This window comes from Myxine glutinosa, chromosome 12, assembly GCF_964187855.1.
Source record: "Myxine glutinosa chromosome 12, kmMyxGlut1.1, whole genome shotgun sequence".
Taxonomy (NCBI): Eukaryota; Metazoa; Chordata; class Myxini; order Myxiniformes; family Myxinidae; genus Myxine; species Myxine glutinosa.
In genome coordinates, this window is record NC_136272.1 from 102,776,277 (window position 1) to 102,797,350 (window position 21,074).

Here is a 21,074-nt window from a genome sequence, read left to right on the forward strand (position 1 = left end):
GCAGGAGGCAAAGGAGCCTGGTGTGTGTGGAGACCCTCACCGGCGAGGTAACGGCGGAAAGGGGCTGTTGGGCTGTCACGGGGCCAAGAGGTAAAGGGGGGGGGGGCAATGAATTTGTAAGTCGGTTGACTTGTTTTTAGGACTGCGGGCACCACAGCCTGATGCGCCCCCACCATCTTTTGTGCGGTACCTCCCCGCTGCCTAGTTGAGGAATGCACACACACGTGAATGACATCAATGCCATGGTCCTGCAGGGGGTGTATTGGGAATAAGTGCTTTGTTGATTTTTGCAATGCCTTGATGACCTATGGAATGAGAATGAGTGGTTAAGGGGTCTGTGTAGCATGAATGTGGGCGAAATCCACCGAGCCGTGTCACTCACCTGTAACATCTGGACGGGGCCCGTGGAAATTTAGGGGGATGCATTGGGGATGGCCCCGCAGGTAAGGTTGAGTCTTGTGGCATCCACCGGGGGACGCGGTCTGTAGACCGGGGTATGTACAAAGGTTAGAGTTTTGAGTTTTGGAAAGATGGTTAAGTTTTGTGGTTAAGTTAGTGTTGTGTGTTGTTGTTTCCTCCCTCCACAGGAACAACGAAGAAGATGTACATACTTGCATGATGGTTAAGGGGTTCAGCATGTTAAGGAAGTGTAGGTAGGTAGTCCGACTCACTTCCCACAGCCCTTCCTGATTTATTTCATAGGTTAATTAAGTGTGTGACAGTAAGTGTTAAGGCTGGAATGGTAGCCCTGCGGTGAACCTTGCAGGAGCTACGGTTCCAGGGGGGTGGCTGTGTTATGAATTTGGTAATGCAACATCTAGAGCTAGGTAGATCTGAATAGGTAGGTATTCGGCTGTCGTGACAGGGACTCTACATGTAATAAGTTATTGATGTTCAGGCGGTTGTCGGGGTAAGATGTATGAGTGTGGATCTACCTGGAGATTCGAGTGTTAAATAGTGAGGGATTAAAGGTAACGCCCCTGTGAGTATCACCTAGTAATCAAACCTTTGTCCTTTATGGCACTGCAAACCACATAAACATTAGTTAGGTCCTTAGTGCAACATTAAATAATTCCCTTTCCCTGACATTGACTTCGTAATAAATGGGCACCACCAGGCCAAGAACACCGCCACAATACACCGCCACCGTTTACACCTCCAAGGCCTACAAACCTCGCCTGCGCACCTCAAAGGCCTACCAACCTCGCTGGCACGTGTTACACCAGGACCGCGGGGTCACGGACGGGAGATGTCAGGAGTCGCATGCCGCAGAGGGCGTGACCTGGGCGAGTTGGGAGGCTATGATTGGCTGAGGAGCGCGCCAATGTGACGTCATCGGCCACCAATATAGGCGACGGTCGGACGCCATTTCGAGAGTTCGAGTGGAGTCCAGAGTTGAGAGAGTTGAGTCGCAGAGTTCGTTGTGACAGTTCCGTACCAGAGTTCGTGGCAGTTGGCACAGGACACGGTTCGTTGCACAGTTCGTCAGAGTTGGCACAGGACACGGTTCGTTGAACATTCGTGACCACAGCTCGTTGCAGTTGGCAGTTGGCACTTGGTTTTGGTTGCTTCGTGCAGCCCTGCGGTGGACCGTTGGAGCAAAGGAGCTCGTGGTGTGTGTGGGCCGTTGGACCGACGAGGCCTGGTGGCGCTTGGAGGCGGACGCAGAGGGCCGTGGAACTTGGAGCGAGGTGTGCGATCGGGCCGAAAGGAGCGGTGTTGGACGGCAGCCACAAAGACGACGAAAGACCAGATAAGCCCGAATCCGCGTACATTTTGAACGACGTGACGTGTTCTTTTCGTAATTAATCTCCCTCGTTTTGTGTTTGATATCAGTCGTGTGGGGACGTCCCGATTTAGTTATTAGTATTACCGGCGCGTGTTTTTTTCACTGTTATTACTTTTCAATAATAAATCCTTATATTATTTTCTGTACATATTTGAACGCAGTTTCCTGGGTGTTTCATTTTAATAGATAAGGCTGTGGAGCTCGTTGCGTCTGGCCTCCCGCGCGTTTAACTTTGTGTTGAGCTTGAATCCGCCATTGAGTTTTCGCCTCGGGAGTGTAAAGTCTCGCAATCGGTCATCCGTAACTGTGGTGTTAATCACGGTTACGCGACAATATATATATATATATACTGAAACGCAAAAGAAACTTACCACCTTTGAAACCTTTAAATATCAACAATAACACTGCGTATAGTAAATGTGTGAACTTATTTGTGGACAATAGTGTCCTCGCTGTCAGACAAAACGGTCACGGATGGTCACTTGAACCTTCAATGGTCACTTCATAGCACAGCTGTTGAACAGCCGTTTTGACTGTCAGTGATTACCCAAGGGGTACGGGATGATTTTAATGAGCTGCACGTGATGTCTTGATATTGGCTTTAAAAAGGCCAGTGCAAAATGGGCATTTTGACCGAAACATTTGACCATTTTGACCATTTTGACCAACTTCAAAAAGACCGAAAACGCAAAAGAAACTTACCACTTGTTTGAAATGTAATAAAATTGTAACAGTTCAAAATAAAACAAACCAACAATTGCTAATTGAAACATTGGCATTTTATTGATGACATGTCAAGTTTTTGACCAAGATACACCATCTCATCAGTTTGTTCTACAGTACAGAACAGCACAGGGTGCAATGTCAGTCCCCTTTCAATAGCGTGTATGGCCACCATTGTTTTGGATACAGGCAGTGCATCGTCGGCGTATACTGCCTACCAGTCTTTGGATGGATTGCTGCTGGATTCTGTCCCACTCAGTCCTCAATGTCTGAAGCAGCTCTGCCCGTGTCCTGGCCCTGCCAACTACGCATCTCCCAAGCTCATCCCACAGGTGCTCTATGGGATTCAGGTCAGGGTCTAGCAGGGTAAGGGTAGGATAGCCTGTTGGGTGGTCTAGCAGGAATGGCAGCAGATGAGGTCGCAGGATGTTATCCACATAACGCTGGGCGTTAAGATTCCCATCCACAACCACCAGTGGCGTCCTGTGGCCTGATATGGCTGCCCACACCATCACACTTGGGCCACCCCACCTGTTGGCTTGACGCACGCAACAATCGGCATATCGCTCGCCAGTTCTTCTCCAGACACGCTCACGCCCATCAGGACTGTCCACACAGAACCTTGACTCTTCGCTGAAAGCGACCTCGTTCCACTGCGCCAAGGTCCACCACTGATGCTGCTGGCACCATCTCTGACGGTTGCGGCGATGGGCAACCGTCATCACGGGGCCTCTGTATGGTCTTCTGGCAGTCAGACCATAGTCATGCAGTCGTCTTCGTGCAGTATCATTGGAGATCCGTGGGTTTGCACGCCCCGGCGTTTCTGCCGCAGTGCGGGATGCTGGACGGAATCGATCCCGCAGGTGACTTCGGACCATCTGCCTGTCCTGCCTTGCAGTGGTGACTCTTGGCCTCCCTGATCGAGGTCTGTCATCGATATCGTCTGGTGATATCGTCCGATATCGTCTGGTGTGAACAGCCAAGGCGACGTGCCACCTCAAGGTAGTTCAGTCCGCCTTGCAGCATGCCCAGGGCACGCTGCCGTTGATCCCTTGACAATCGTGGCATGTTGATTGAAATGCCCATTTTGCACTGGCCTTTTTAAAGCCAATATCAAGACATCACTTGCAGCTCATTAAAATCATCCCGTACCCCTTGGCTAATCACTGACAGTCAAAACGGCTGTTCAACAGCTGTGCTATCAAGTGACCATTGAAGGTTCAAGTGACCATCCGTGACCGTTTTATCTGACAGTGAGGACACTATTGTCCACAAATAAGTTCACACATTTACTATACGCAGTGTTATTGTTGATATTTAAAGGTTTCAAAGGTGGTAAGTTTCTTTTGTGTTTTCGGTCTTTTTGAAGTTGGTCAAAATGGTCAAATCTTTCGGTCAAAATGCCCATTTTGCACTGGCCTTTTTAAAGCCAACATCAAGACATCACGTGCAGCTCATTAAAATCATCCCGTAATCCTTGGCTAATCACTGACAGTCAAAACGGCTGTTCAACAGCTGTGCTATGAAGTGACCATTGAAGGTTCAAGTGACCATCCGTGACTGTTTTATCTGACAGCGAGGACACTATTGTCCACAAATAAGTTCACACATTTACTATACGCAGTGTTATTGTTGATATTTAAAGGTTTCAAAGGTGGTAAGTTTCTTTTGTGTTTTCGGTCTTTTTGAAGTTGGTCAAAATGGTCAAATCTTTCGGTCAAAATGCCCATTTTGCACTGGCCTTTTTAAAGCCAACATCAAGACATCACATGCAGCTCATTAAAATCATCCCGTACCCCTTGGCTAATCACTGACAGTCAAAACGGCTGTTCAACAGCTGTGCTATGAAGTGACCATTGAAGGTTAAAGTGACCATCCGTGACTGTTTTGTCTGACAGTGAGGACACTATTGTCCACAAATAAGTTCACACATTTACTACATGCAGTGTTATTGTTGATATTTAAAGGTTTCAAAGGTGGTAAGTTTCGTTTGCGTTTCAGTATATATATATATATATATATATATATATATATATATATATATATATATATATATATATATATATATATTGTTACAGACACGGTTAAAGATGTTATTTACCGAGCGGTTTGGTATGACCACGTCTGCACAAGTTACCCGATTATACTCGAACGTTGACCAGATCGCCCCACAGACCTTCAATCGGGAAATCTCTAAAGCGACCGAAAGAGAAGGAAAAAGAAGAAGAAGAAGAATACGGAGGAAGAACAGGTTTTATTATACACGCACAAGCAATGGATGGAAGAAGCAGTAACACAGCGAATCCTTAACTTACACTATTCATTTTTACTTAGCCCCAACACAAACGAACAGGACAGGACGTTCACACTTACTCAGGGGATAATTGCAGGCAGGTAAGCTTGAGATCGATCGCTTGGTCGGGAGCGCGCAGTTCGCAATCCCTCGCGGTTGTGGCGGGAACCCCTCCGTCGGGTATCCACCGCGGTAGACGTCCCGCGCTGGTTCGGCACACCTGCTCCCCTTCTTGGGGCGGGGCCGTCTCCCTCCTTTCAGCGCGTCTCTCCAAAGCTGGTCTCCTTGCCGAGTACCTCTCCTCTTTGGCTTGGAGCGTTTCGCATCTCACCGCCTCCCTTTGGTGCAGCCTCGTTGCTCCTCTCCCAGGGTCAGCTCCAGCTCTTCTCCAGTCATCTCTCATCTCATCTCCTCTCCAGTCAACTGGTAAAGCAGTCCCCTGCAGTCGCTTTTATCACCTCCAGCGAAATCAAGCCGCCGACTCCGAGGGCCCGCCTACCGGGTCACTCACCGCGGTGTTGATTGGCTGTTAGGGCTGGTTCACTCCTTCCCTCTTACGACGAGGTGGAGACACGCCTTTCTTCCCCAACCTTACCTCGTGGCCAATGGTGGTTTGAAGAAAACCAGCCAAAATGCAGAAGGCAATTGGAAGGGAGGTTTTGGGGAAACTGGAAGGGCCTATGCTTATTTTGTTTGATACAATGCAAAGTCAATCTAGTGGGAAAACACATACTTAGCCTACATGGAATAAGGAAATACACTATTTAAAAGATATATCGTGACCTGCGTGTATATTTCATGCAATTAACGAGGACGCTGACTGCGACCATTATTTACATTACAGGGTGGTACCGTACGTTTGTAACGTTCACATTGTAACGTTTCCATTGTAACGTTTTCACATTCATTACACTTCCTCCAAAATTGTTACACTTCTCAAAATCGTTACACTGCACCCCCCTTTCTTCAGGTCCGTCCTCGGACCTATTAAACTTTAACTTAGTGTGGCACGTAGGTGTAATTCCCTCTACAATTAACCTGACCCTGAGTGTGACAATTTTAAAACACAAATAAGTATGTCCCCCTATTGCATTGCATCCTGGTCTAACAGACTCAAGCCCACAGCTAACCGAATTACGGAATTATTCTCAAACTATACATTTACGGTGGGGAGCATTATTTACAATGACGTGATTTCTTATTTACAACGCAACCCAGGAACTGTGTTTTTTTTTTTTTTTTTTTTTTTAGGGAACAAGAGAAAGAAATTCCTGTTGGGAGGGAGGAGACAGCACGCATTGCATCGATGCACCAGTACCAATACCACCAAAGCACCCAAAAGCACCAAAAGCACCACCCGGTGCGCAGTCACCATGGTTCATAATAAACACAACAAAACAACTGGTGGTGGTCTTCTCTTCCTCTGCTGGGCCGATGTTCTTCCCGACGTCTTCTGGCTTCATGCGGCCTATTTGGACATAATAAAAAGCACAACTTGTGTCCATTTTTATTTAGGGCCTCAGGGGCCAACTAAGGGTGGTCCACCTGTTTGGCATAGGTGCCACCTTACCGAGGTCCGCAAGCAAGATTCCCTGGCCACTATGGCCGGTCTCCAACAGAGGTGCCCTGCCCCAGAACCTGGGGTCCATCAAGTGGTACTTGGCCGCAGAACAGCGGTCCATAATGTGGTACATCAACGCAATGCATGCTGGTTCTGGGAATCTCGGGCGCACAATGGCCACCTCACGCACGCTCCCATCGGCACCCAATGGCGCACAGGTCATGTGGGAGACAAAAGAAAGACAATTGAGCGAGGGGTAAGGTCACAAGGGTACACGTCAATAAGGCAATGCAAGGTGAAATGCGTATGGAGGCCGAAGTGAGAAAGCTCGTCCCTACCGTACGTCACCCCCCTGTCACCTATCCTACCCTTACCCCATATGTACAAAAATCTACCCATTTACAAATTCGTCACTACTGTCACGTCTTCCCCATATTTCCCCTATACCAAATTCGTCTCCACAATCCCGTTACTTCAAAATTTGCCATCACCAATTCATCATCAATCCTCATAAGGAGGGAGAGATGGAATTACGCACAATGTCACACCCACGTCATGATGCGTCTCACAATCCAAACATTTGCATCATAGAAAATAATCAAAACATGGCATGGTGTGGAGTACCTGTCACCTCAGGTGAGTGGATGCAGATGGTGCGAGGAGATCCTTCATCCTAACTATCCTCTAAATGACTTTAACACACTTTACACTACCCGGGGTCTTTCCCTGCCAATCCATTGGCCAACTTACACTACGGGTTCTAATAACCAATTCCCATTGGCCAAACTGTGGTGCTCCTCAATTTGGGGTCTCACTCCCCCGATTCATCTCCCGGTGCTCTAGCACAATTTCTGGGCTGCGACGTGTACCTCTCCCAACAGGTCTACCCACCTGCACACCTCCACCACTGTAGTTGCCACCCGAGCTTACCTAGCTCCTCACCCTAACCTAACTACCTGGGGACAGCCCCTCTCCTGGCTCTGTCACCCCATGGTGCCCTCTGGCACTGGGCTACCCGGGTCCGTCCTCCGGATCCTCGGGCCCCATCCACAACAACTACTACCGGCTCCCAGAGCCCACCTGCGGCCTCACCTGGCCGACATCCTCCCAGTGGTGGAGTGCCCAACCAACTACACACACTAACAGGCTACACGCCCAGCCATTTCCACAACACCAACGCACCCATCCACATACCATTCTGTCACCCGCACCACAGATGCCAATATCCAACCACAATTTACCTGTACCCTCTACCTAACACTTACACTACCCGCCCCGGGTATCCGTGATGGGGGTCCACTCTTCCCCCATTCACACCTTCGCACCATCCACTCCACTCCACAATTTCCACCATTCTCACTCCACGACCATCCATTCCAATACTCCATACCATTTATTCCATACAACCATTTATTCCCCACACACCTGTCCTCCATTCACCTGTCGTTGCACACCTGTGCAATCATACCTGGTGCCACCTGCACCCTCCTTTCTTCCTGGACCATTTGGTCAGCACAACACGCAATCACCACTACTCCCTCATACACTGCTCCACACACCTGTTCAGTTGCACACCTGTGCAATCACACCTGTTCCATTCTCACCTGTTCAATCCTCACACACACGGCATCATCTCAGCTAACTACTCCCCTCTGAAACTTGCGCTTCCCAGTCGTCCCTTTAAACTATTGCGCTCCCACGTCATTATAATCCACACTAATCTACCTGCGTCCCCACTACAGGTATCAGTCACTAACTAACCTTAACGTTACCTAATGTCATCTTCGCTAGATCCCTACAATTATCCAAGCCCTCCCTGGCTCGGTTGTCATAGCCACCCCATAAACTATTGCGCATTTGCCCCCACGTCTGTGAGGGATGACAGCGTTGCCATCCCACCACCGCGGGGCATCTCACTATAAATTTTGTTCGTCCAAATTCCAACCAATTCAAAAATTTTCCATTTACTGCCAATTCTATTCACTTTTCTAAATTTCGTTTCAAATCACTACCATCATCATCCGTCTACTTATTACATCCTCTCGGTGCGCCAATTCACATCTACAGCCCGGCTTCGTACAGCCGAGCAATGAACGCGAATTCTTTTGTGCTGGCGGCTGGATGCGTCCCGCATTCGGGGCATGGGCGGGGGCTTACCCGGGCCGAGATCCCACGCATCACCTCGGCGTGGGGCCATCCAATGTCCCGATCTCGACCTGCCGGCACGTCTCAACAAAACGTGGTCGCCATAACGACCCTTCCTATCCAGCTGCCCGCTCCGCCTAGTGGAGCCCGGCCGCGGCCGTTCCAAGCGAGGCATAGCGTGGATCGCGTACGGCGGTTCTTTCGAAACCGCCGTGGTTCGGATCCCCGCTGATCCTCGCGGCACGCGAAGCTGCCCGACGCGCACCGAGGGCCTGATTCGGCTATAAGTCGTTCTAAACTCTACCCCGTCTAACGTCGATGCTTCACCTGGATGCTTACACCCCGCAGCCCGTTCCTTGCTCACACATCCAGCTGTGCCCATGCTCCTCGTACCTTTCCTTACACACCCAGGTACACCCATTCCACTCACAGCCTTGGTCACACACCTGACCACCGAACACTTTGGCACACACTCGTTGCTCGCACACCTCACCAATACACCGCTTCGCGCCCCCTCCTCGGTCACCTCTGTGACAATCACAGGTGTGCCCTCATTCGCACACCCAACCACGTGCCTCACCACCAACTCCAGCGTGCATTCCCACTCACGCTCTACCATTCCAGGTGTGCATCCTTCCATCCCAGGTGTACATCCTCGCTCACCTGTCACAACCAACTCACTCTCCTTGTCACTCTCAATACTCTCACCTCCATTCTTGACAGCGCACTCACCCTTACTTTCGACGGCACACTCTTTCCTCATGCACCCGTCCGTTACACACCTTTCTCGCGCACACCCTCCCGTTACATCCTCTGTAACACTCACCACAGGCGTACACTTCCTCGTTACATCCTCTGTAACACTCACCACAGGTGTACACTCTCTCGTTACTTCCTCCGTAACACTCACCACAGGTGTACACTCTCTCGTTACTTCCTCCGTAACACTCACCACAGACGTACACTTTCTCGTTACATCCTCTGTAACACTCACCACAGGTGTACACTCTCTCGTTACTTCCTCCGTAACACTCACCACAGGTGTACACTCTCTCGTTACTTCCTCCGTAACACTCACCACAGACGTACACTTTCTCGTTACATCCTCTGTAACACTCACCACAGGTGTACACTCTCTCGTTACTTCCTCCGTAACACTCACCACACCGCGCTTCCATGTACCCCCTCGCACACGCGCTTCGACCGGCTCACTCCTGACGGCACACTCACTCCTCGGCGTGCACTTTTTCCTCACACACCCCATGGTCGGACATTCTCGCACACCTCTTTTTTCGCACACCTGTCCTGTCACACACTTCACCAACGGCCTTTCACGAACACCCGGATCCAAACCAATCCCCAAGCCGACTGAATCTCCCCTCACATCATGTACATTGCCACTCACCTCCGTACTTCGTCTCACCTCCTCCGCCACCTGCAAACTTTTTATTTGGTTAGTGAGCACCGAATCATGATTTGAACACAGACCTTGTACATATTCCATGACTTCCTCCTTTATCTCCCTCTTAGTTTCCCTCCGTCTCTTCTTAATTTCACTCACCCCCTCTTCCACCTCCTCCAATTTTTCCTTTACCTCCTTCAGCTCCCGGTGCGCCCCCTCTATTTCTTCCTCCATCGCTACTTTAACCGTTTCTATGTGCGTCCTTACCTCCCGGTCCTTCGTCTCCATTACTTCTGTCACCTCTTCCAACCTCTTCGTCAATCCCTCATGTACCATTTGACATTCCTTTTGTGTCGCTATTAATTCATTTTTAATGTCCTTTTGTGTTGCTTTTAAACCCCCGATGATTGCAGTGTTCTTTTCCACTTGGTCCGCTAGTTCCTTTTGTCCCACCGTCAGCTGTTCTACTCCTTTCGTCAGATCTTCCATTCCCCCCTGTAACTTTGCCGTATTATTTCTCACCTCTTTCTCTATACGCTTTTCGCCTCGCTTTACCTCCTCGCGTAGCCCCGAGACCTCCTCACTCACCCCTCGTCGTATTTCCTCCATCTGGTTCCCCATCTGTTCGATTTCCCGAGCGGATTGTTCCCCTATTTCCCGCAATTTGTCCTCCATCCTATTTTCTAACCCCATTAACCCATTTTTCACCCCCTCTAACTGATTCTCCTGGGCAGCCATTCTGTTTTCCACCCCCGTTAACCCATTCTTTACTTCTTTTATCCCGTTGTCTAACCCCTCAAAATTATTGTCTAACTTCCCAAATTTCTTGTCTAACTCCTCAAAATTATTGTCTAACTTCCCAAATTTCTTGTCTAACTCCTTAAAATTATTGTCTAACCCCTCACTGGTACCCCTCGCTTCGTCCCTCATTACCCCCATTTGGCCCTCCAATCGCTCACCCTGAGCATCCATCCGGTTCCCCATTACCCCCAATTGCTTACTCCGAGCCCTCGCTTCGTCCCTCATTACCCCCAATTGCTCACTCTGCAGTTTGAGGGACGCCTGCATTTGCGCCATAAATTGCCCCATGAGGGCCTGCATTTGGGCCGCGCTCATTGGTTCCGCGACCGCCTCAACCACGTGCGCGAGAGCGCCATTTTGTGCGTCTGAAACCTCCGCAACCACATTGCCATTTTTCTCCTCCTCCCTATCCTCCACATACATTTCCCCGAGGTCCTGGGTCGATTCCACCCTGTCTATCTCTCCCACCGACATCCGATCGCCTTGATTGTCCATGGCGCGATCTCAAAATTCGGGTTTTGCTTTATAAAACAAAATAAATTTCGCCGTTATAATTTCGTCGAGCGCAGTAAACGCGCTCCGAATCGATTCTACTACAAATTTGGGCCTAATAACGCGCGGGAAACGCGCTCCGAATCGATTCTACTACAAATTTGGGCCTAATAACGCGCGGGAAACGCGCTCCGAATCGATTCTACTACAAATTTGGGCCTAATAAATTTAGTCCCGGGTTCGAATTCCACTCCTCGACACCAATTGTTACAGACACGGTTAAAGATGTTATTTACCGAGCGGTTTGGTATGACCACGTCTGCACAAGTTACCCGATTATACTCGAACGTTGACCAGATCGCCCCACAGACCTTCAATCGGGAAATCTCTAAAGCGACCGAAAGAGAAGGAAAAAGAAGAAGAAGAAGAATACGGAGGAAGAACAGGTTTTATTATACACGCACAAGCAATGGATGGAAGAAGCAGTAACACAGCGAATCCTTAACTTACACTATTCATTTTTACTTAGCCCCAACACAAACGAACAGGACAGGACGTTCACACTTACTCAGGGGATAATTGCAGGCAGGTAAGCTTGAGATCGATCGCTTGGTCGGGAGCGCGCAGTTCGCAATCCCTCGCGGTTGTGGCGGGAACCCCTCCGTCGGGTATCCACCGCAGTAGACGTCCCGCGCTGGTTCGGCACACCTGCTCCCCTTCTTGGGGCGGGGCCGTCTCCCTCCTTTCAGCGCGTCTCTCCAAAGCTGGTCTCCTTGCCGAGTACCTCTCCTCTTTGGCTTGGAGCGTTTCGCATCTCACCGCCTCCCTTTGGTGCAGCCTCGTTGCTCCTCTCCCAGGGTCAGCTCCAGCTCTTCTCCAGTCATCTCTCATCTCATCTCCTCTCCAGTCAACTGGTAAAGCAGTCCCCTGCAGTCGCTTTTATCACCTCCAGCGAAATCAAGCCGCCGACTCCGAGGGCCCGCCTACCGGGTCACTCACCGCGGTGTTGATTGGCTGTTAGGGCTGGTTCACTCCTTCCCTCTTACGACGAGGTGGAGACACGCCTTTCTTCCCCAACCTTACCTCGTGGCCAATGGTGGTTTGAAGAAAACCAGCCAAAATGCAGAAGGCAATTGGAAGGGAGGTTTTGGGGAAACTGGAAGGGCCTATGCTTATTTTGTTTGATACAATGCAAAGTCAATCTAGTGGGAAAACACATACTTAGCCTACATGGAATAAGGAAATACACTATTTAAAAGATATATCGTGACCTGCGTGTATATTTCATGCAATTAACGAGGACGCTGACTGCGACCATTATTTACATTACAGGGTGGTACCGTACGTTTGTAACGTTCACATTGTAACGTTTCCATTGTAACGTTTTCACATTCATTACACTTCCTCCAAAATTGTTACACTTCTCAAAATCGTTACAATATATATATATATATATATATATATATATATATATATATATACATACATACATACAACATATATATATAACAGGTGTACAACCTATGTCATTGTGCTAAAACCTTTGCGACGAGTGAGCTTTGTTGTGGGGTGAGACCGATTTTTAGCCAGTCCCCCGTGCAGCGGGAGATGGGGTTTTGCATTCGGGCTGGCTATCTGTGTGTGGGTGTCTGCGTGTGTCTGTTTGGGCCATAAGTTTTTTTTACCATTTGAGCTTTTGTCATCAAATTTTCAACAAAGCTGTTTTATGAAATTGTGGAGAAGGTAAATTAATAATTTGGTCAAAAGGTCAAAGGTCAGCATTACATAAAATTGTCAATTTTCATCCGATTGACCTGAAATTTTAAGAATTTGCATATTGGGACACTGAATTGGCTCACTAATCAAAAGCTAGGAGCTGATTGTTTTTAGGGGGGGATCAAAAGGTCAAAGGTCAAGGTTACGTAAAATCGTAAATTTTCACCTGATTGACCTGAAATTTTAAGAATTTACATATTGGGTCACTGAATTGGCTCTTAGATCAAAAGGTCAAAGGTCAAGGCTGCATAACAATTGTCAATTTTCAGTTCATATTTTGTTTTAAACTGTTTTTGTCATGTTGAGCATATGGAAGAATAAGACGTCTGAATACAAATGGATGCGGACGGGCTTCGCATCTTCAAATGCTTTCCAGTTCCTTTTGAGATCGGTAGTTGGTTTAGTTAATTTTTTTTAGTAATAATGTACTGCAGTAGGCCCAAACTAGCATGGGATTGTTTTTTTTCCCCGGAGAAGTCCTACAAATTGAACATGTATGTGATCTGTATTGTGACATCATAGGTAATCTTAATTGGCGAGACAATGGGCAGGAGAAGTATTTCTCTGCCATTTGTTACGTGCTCCTCCCCAAACCCCGGTCACGGTGTACCTCCGAGCCTCGAGAGGAGTCACGGCAGAAAGATGTGTTATTCTGTGTGTCAAAGATCAATGGTGAAACCACACCAATTGTTACCAACAAACAAGTATTGTATTAAGGTCACACAAGAATAACAGTACAATAACAATAGTAATCAATTGTACAACCAATATATCATTCCTATGATGGTACCATCAGTTTCGTACAATATAACTCGCTGTGCTCCAAGTGAGAGAAAATAACATTCCCAATGTCTCTGTCCCAGCTTCAAACCAAAGTCGATCCACGCTCTAGTGATCGTCAGAACGATGTTGTATCGAGACCAGAATCCCACTCGGTTGACAGTCACACTGCCAAAGATAGGCAAAAGTGTCCTCAAGAGGCGGCTGAGAAATCATACCTTCAGGTATGGACATTCAACGGCTCCCAATCGGCGAACCACAATTTCCCACTCAGAATCCACGTTACACACGCACACCAGGTTAACGGCTGGATGTGTTGAAATGGTTGAAGCGAGGGGAAAAACCTGGAGCGATGCGAAATCAGGCGCGAGGTAAAATGGCCAACAGTCCGTTCTCGAGACGTAACGGCACTCTAATGATTCTCTTCGGAATCAACCGCAAAACCTGTCATGCAGGTTTATCTGTTTATCTACCTGTAAAAAATAGTCGAGTATCTCGTGCCGCGCGCGGCCACGCGGCCTAGTTGTTGAAGCTTCCGACCTGTAGGCTTGGTTTCTCTCCGGGCATCCAAAGTGGTTATTTTTTCATTCGTGTGTTTGTCAAATTTCAACTCGTTACTTTATCGTCCATGCTTTATTGTTTGTTTATAGTTAGTTTTGGTTTGAATTTCCTGTAACTCGTAATTAATTAATCCTGTTCTGCACCTCGTGTGCGGCCTTGTACCCCTGTCGGTGTTTGTTAACTTAAGTCCCCTACATCGTGTTTTGCTTGGCTCTCAGTTTTTCCCTTCTACACCGAACGTAATACTCTCTGTCTAACGTTTTAAATCCCCACCCCACCCCACCCCACCACCCCCCCCCAAAAAAACAAAAAAAAAACAAAAAAAAAAACACTTATTTTTCCTTTCTCCACGTGTGCCGTTGTCTCATCCTGTACTTTCTTGCCAGGTGTATCGCGGTGCTTTTCGCCCCGCCCCCATTATCTCCTTGCCATCCACCTTTTGCCCTGTTCACGTGACTCGTGGTGGTCCCTCTAGGCCCTCCCCCCGTTGGTATTTTGTGCATATAAGATTGTTCACGGTTCTGTTTAAATATTATTTTAAATATGTTTACCCTTTCCCCTTCAGTGGTTTATTCAGTGGTATATTACAACACGCTGTTTTTCTTCCTATTTAAAAGGCTTTTCTCAATTTCCTCTCCAACTCATTCCACGTCAAAAAAAAGAAATTCAATATCTTATACGTCTCCCTCACTACATGGTCTAAATTCACATTCATTCCATCCCTCCTCCATCGTTCTGAATCGGATTGCTAACTTGAAAATCACAACAAACCCAATTTGTTATCAATGTTCGTCTTTCATTAATCATCCACTTTCTAAACTCCCCTCTTGCCCCTCCCCTCCAAATCCCCCCCCTTGCACCTACACTCCTAAACTACCCCCTTTCCCCTCCACTCTTAAACTCCCCCCTTGCCCCTCCACTCCTGAACTCCCCCCTTGCCCCTCCCCTCCAAATCCCCCCCCTTGCCCCTCCACTCCTGAACTCCCCCCTTGCCCTTCCCCTCATAAACTCCTCCCTTGCCCCTCCCCTCCAAATCCCCCCCCTTGCCCCTACACTCCTAAACCCCCCCCTTGCCCCTCCACTACTAGACTCCCCCCTTGCCCCTCCCCTCTTAAACTCCCCCCTTGCCCCTCCCCTCCTAAACTCCCGCCTCACTCCTCCTCTTCAAAACTCCCCCCCAACTCCTCCCATTCAAATCTCCCCCCATACCATTCCTCTCAAATTCTCCCTCCTCCCCCCTCCTCAAAGTTGCCTCCTCCCCACCTCGTCTCCCTTCTATCTCATGCCTCCACCCCCCCAACCTTCTACTGTCCCATGCCCCCCCTCAAACAACCCCTCACTCTGCCTCATCCCTTCACCACCAAACCTTTCATCCTCCTCATCCTTCCCTTTTTTGGAACTCTTCTGTAATCTCTGACACACTATCAACTGCTCTCCCTACCTCCCCTCTCATCCTTCATCTTACCCTACTCCTCCCCTCCCCTGTCCTGTACCCGATGCTCCCCTGTCCTGTCTGCCCTGTCCTGTCCTGTCTGTCCTCCCCTGTCCTGTCTGCCTCATCCCTTCACCACCAAACCTTTCATCCTCCTCATCCTTCCCTTTTTTGGAACTCTTCTGTAATCTCTGACACACTATCAACTGCTCTCCCTACCTCCCCCTCTCATCCTTCATCTTACCCTACTCCTCCCCTCCCCTGTCCTGTACCCCCTCTCTTCTTTAACGGTATGGACCTCAAACATCCGGGGCCTTCGCTCAAACCTGACTGATCTCTCCATACAGGTTGCTTCTGACAATCCAGACTTGATCTGCTTAACAGAGACTTTCCTCCTTCAAGATGTCTCTGATTCCTCAATATCTCTTCCTGGTTACTCCCTCTTCCGGTATGATAGACCTGAGCCTCGTCCTGGTGGTGGGGTGGCTATCTTTATCAAAAACTCTCTTCCTCATTCTCCTTGCACTGCCCTCTCTCCTCCTCACCCCCAGGAGTACCTCTGGCTACGGGTTCCTCTCCGCTCCCACCTTTTGTTCATATGTGTTCTGTACCGTCCCCCAAACAGTGATGACTCAATTTACATTTCACTCTCTGACAACATGGACCAACTTCTATCCACTCATCCCAACTCTCTCTTCCTCATATGTGGTGACTTCAACTGTCATCATGCCACCTGGTTGGGTGTGGGTTCCTCTCTCACCAGTCATGGAACCTCAGCAAAGGACTTCTGTGACTCACTGGGATTGACACAATCTGTCAATTTCCCGACCCGGATCTCAGCCAATGGAGTTTCTTCTCTTCTAGATTTGGTTATGACAAACTTCCCTGCTAATGTCTGCTGCTCTTCTTCTGCTCCAATCGGTTCTTCTGATCATGTGCTTGTCAAAGTGGACATCTCTCTGGCCATTCTCAGAGAGCCTCCTCAGCGTCGAAGAGTCTGGCATTTCACTCAGGCCGACTGGGACGGGCTTCAAGCAGCCATCAATCGTCTGGATTGGTCTCCCATCTCCACTGCCTCTGACATCAATTCTTCCTGGGAATTCTTCCAAAGCAAACTGATCTCTCTCATGCACAGATTTATCCCATCTCGTCTTCAGTTGTCTTACCCTTCCTCCCGTCCATGGTACACCGAATCTTGTGGTGAGGCAGTTGCCCTGAAACAACTTGCCTTTGCCTCTTGGAAGGCGAATCCAACTGAAGGCAATCTCAGTTCCTTCCACCAAGCTCGGAACAAGTGTGTGTCTACCCTCAGGAGTGCCAGGAAGCACTATCTCTCCTCACTCAAGAACGAACTCTCAAACCTGTCTCCTTCCTCCAAATCATGGTGGCGTCTGGTCAAATCCGTTTCTGGTGTTTGTACCCCCTCCATCCCCTCCCTTACCTCAAATGGCCACACAGTTGACATCGCACGTGACAAAGCCGAATGCCTCAACTCTGTGTTTGCCTCAAAATCTTTAGTCCCAAACCCATCTCTCTCTGTTCCCACCTTTCCCAGTCGAACCCAACTGCTCCTGGACTCTGTGTCCTTCTCTCCTGACAAGGTGGAGGAGTTTTTGTCTAACCTCGACTCTGATTCTGCAACTGGACCAGACGGCATCAGCCCACGGGTCCTAAAATCCTGCTCTGCCGCTCTATCTCACCCTCTCTCTGTTCTTTTCACCCTATCTTTTGCTCAAGGTCATCTGCCAGCATCCTGGAAATCAGCAAACATTACCGCTTTACACAAAAAAGGTGCAAAAACAGATCCTTTTAACTACAGACCAATCAGCCTGCTCCCAATTATCAGCAAAGTCATGGAATCCATCATTGCTTCGGATATGAAATCTTTCCTCTTCTCCAATGGCTTGATCTCTGATCATCAATTTGGATTCAGACCAGGTCACTCTACTCTGGACATGCTGCTTCTCCTGTCTCAACAATGGATGGAGGTCCTCAATGCCAAACAGGAAATCAGAGCTGTCTCCCTCGACATATCACGTGCCTTCGATACGGTCTGGCACCCAGCTCTGCTCACCAAACTCTACTCCTATGGTATCCATGGAAATCTCCATGCATGGCTTGCGGACTTCCTCTCTGGTCGTAGTCAACGTGTGGCCCTGAATGGATTTCACTCATCTCCCCTTCCTGTTCAGGCTGGAGTTCCCCAAGGCAGTGTGCTGGGCCCTGTGCTTTTTCTGGTCTTTATCAATGATCTCTCCGACTCTCTGGAAAATCCTCTCTATCTCTTTGCTGATGACTCCACTCTCTGCCGCTCCATTCCTCTTCCCTCAGATCGGCAGTCTGCAGCCTCCTCACTCTCTGAAGACCTGGACAAAATCACAGACTGGTCAAACAAGTGGAACATGTCTTTCAATCCTGACAAATCTCACACTCTTACTATGTCTCTCCAAAAAGATCGACTGGACAACCCTCCCATCTACTTTCTCAACAATCCTCTCCAAGAAGTTCTGTCGCTGAAGCTTTTGGGTCTCACTATCTGCCATGATCTTTCTTGGGAAAACCACATTTCCAAGCTGGCCTGCAAAGCCAGTCGCCGACTGGGCATCCTCCGTCGTGCGAAGTCCTTCCTTGGCACACCTGAGCTCCTCACCACGTACAAGGCTTTCATCCGCAGCTCAATGGAATACTGCTCTCCCCTCTGGGCTGGTGCTCCTGCCTCACACCTAGCTCGTCTTCACGCTGTTGAAAGCAAAGCATTCAGAATCATTGGAATCTCCCGTGATGAAGCTAACTCCAAGGGCCTCTCACTCACTCACCGCAGGCAGGTTGGTGGTCTTTCCGTCTTCTACCGACTCCTCTCCGGCCTTGCTCCCCCAGCTCTCTCTGTGCTCTGTCCCCCAAATATTCCTACAGGTCGCACAAGATCTGCCAGCAAGCCTCTGATGGTTAAACTGCCGAAATCTCGGCTCTCTGCTCACCTTCACTCCTTCATTCCTCTTTTCTCCCGCCTCTGGAACAAACTCCCACACTCCCTTCAATCCCACTCCTCCCTCCAGGTCTTGAAAACAGCTGTTCACCACCATCTCTTATCTTCCCCCATCCAAAACCTTGATCTTTTCTACCCCCACTAATTCACCCCAGATCCACCTTGTTTGTAATTCCAACTTCTTTCCTGGTAGTCCTGGCAGTGTCCATATGTTTCATGCCTCTCCCACCCCCTTTCCCATGCCTCCCCCCCAAAGCCCTCTCCCTCCCACAGATCTCTCGATGTCTCCATGTCTCTCGGTTCCTGCTCTAAAATGTTGTTTGTGTCCTTCCCCCTGTCTCCCCATCTTGTCTACCGCTCCCGATGTTATTTGTTCTATGTGTCGGTTTGTCGGTTATGTGTCGGTTTGTCGGTTTGTCTTTCTGTGTGATAAATGTTCGCTCTTTCACGAGCCTCGATCTTGTATACAAAAAAAAAAAAAAAAAAAAAAAAATCTGTCACAGCGATAACAACTCTGTCGCAGGAATCCCTTTCCCAGGAAACCCCAAAGTTCGCTAGTGACCTCCGTTCGCCAGCGTTTGCTCCAGACCTCCAAACAGCTCGGCTCCTTCTCCGACCTCACTCGCCTCGCCTCTTTTTCCTCTTCAATTCTTCCTCCTTTTCTTCGTCCGGTTCCTGATCCGGCTTCCGGTTTCTTTTTAAAACACGAACTTTTTTTTACCTTTTGAAACCAGTTATCTCCAATTCACTTAAATGATAACAATAATAGTACATGGAACCAAAAATGTTTACAGTGGATGAGAACCACAACAACGGAAGTGACGAATCCATAACACATTGCAGATCATGGTCTCGACAAGGGTCAGGATTAGTGGTTGAAAATGGGAATTGACACCCACGTCTAACTATCATTATCTATCTATAATTCCAGTAATCTCTGTGTGTTTGTTTGTACGTTTGTTTGTCTGTGACCGCTGTTTCTCGACAACCACGGGTCCGATATACTTTAAACTTGCCAGGTATATTGCTGGGGACCCGAGGATGTGCCTTTTCAAGGTTTCATATTAATCGGACAATTACTTACCGAGCTATGTCCAAAAAACGATTCAACCAATCAGAGAGCAGCGAGCTATCGCGTGTGCCGAACGTGGCGGACACACTCTGCCTCGGATGGCACATTTGAGAGCGTATTCATTTATTTCACGTTTGCAAACTATGTTGGCGCTATGTTGGCGTTAAACTATGTTTTAAAACTAATAAAAACCCCGGGGGGATTGTCACTGTACTCGCAAGCCGTTCGCCGTTCGCTTTGGCGTTGCGAATGGACCAAAACATTTCATGGACCAAACCATTTCATGTAAATAGAGGGGGGGATATAATTTTAGATATAGATATAGTACGGGCATGCCCTAGTCTATCTATAATTCCAGTAATCTCTGTATGTGTGTTTGTTTGTTTGTTTGTTTGTTTGTCTGTGACCGCTGTTTCTCGACAACCACGGGTCCGATATACTTTAAACTTGCCAGGTATATTGCTGGGGACCCGAGGATGTGCCTTTTCAAGGTTTCATATTAATCGGACAATTACTTACCGAGCTATGTCCAAAAAACGATTCAACCAATCAGAGAGCAGCGAGCTATCGCGTGTGCCGAACGTGGCGAACACACTCTGCCTCGGACGGCACATTTGAGAGCGTATTCATTTATTTCACGTTGGAAAACTATGTTGCCGTTAAACTATGTTTTAAAACTAATTAAAACTACTATCTATAATTCCACGGGTCCGATAAAAAACACCGTACTCGCAAGCCGTTCGCTTTGGACCAAACCATTTCATGTAAATAGAGGGGGGGGATTGTCACCGTACTCGCAAGCCGTTCGCTTTGGACCAAACCATTTCATGTAAATAGAGGGGGGGGGATATAATTTTAGATATATATATAGTACGGGCATGCCCTAGTTAATATAATTCCAGTAATCTCTGTATGTGTGTTTGTTTGTTTGTTTGTTTGTTTGTCTGTGACCGCTGTTTCTCGACAACCACGGGTCCGATATACTTTAAACTTGCCAGGTATATTGCTGGGGACCCGAGGATGTGCCTTTTCAAGGTTTCATATTAATCGGACAATTACTTACCGAGCTATGTCCAAAAAACGATTCAACCAATCAGAGAGCAGCGAGCTATCGCGTGTGCCGAACGTGGCGAACACACTCTGCCTCGGACGGCACATTTGAGAGCGTATTCATTTATTTCACGTTGGAAAACTATGTTGCCGTTAAACTATGTTTTAAAACTAATTAAAACTACTATCTATAATTCCACGGGTCCGATAA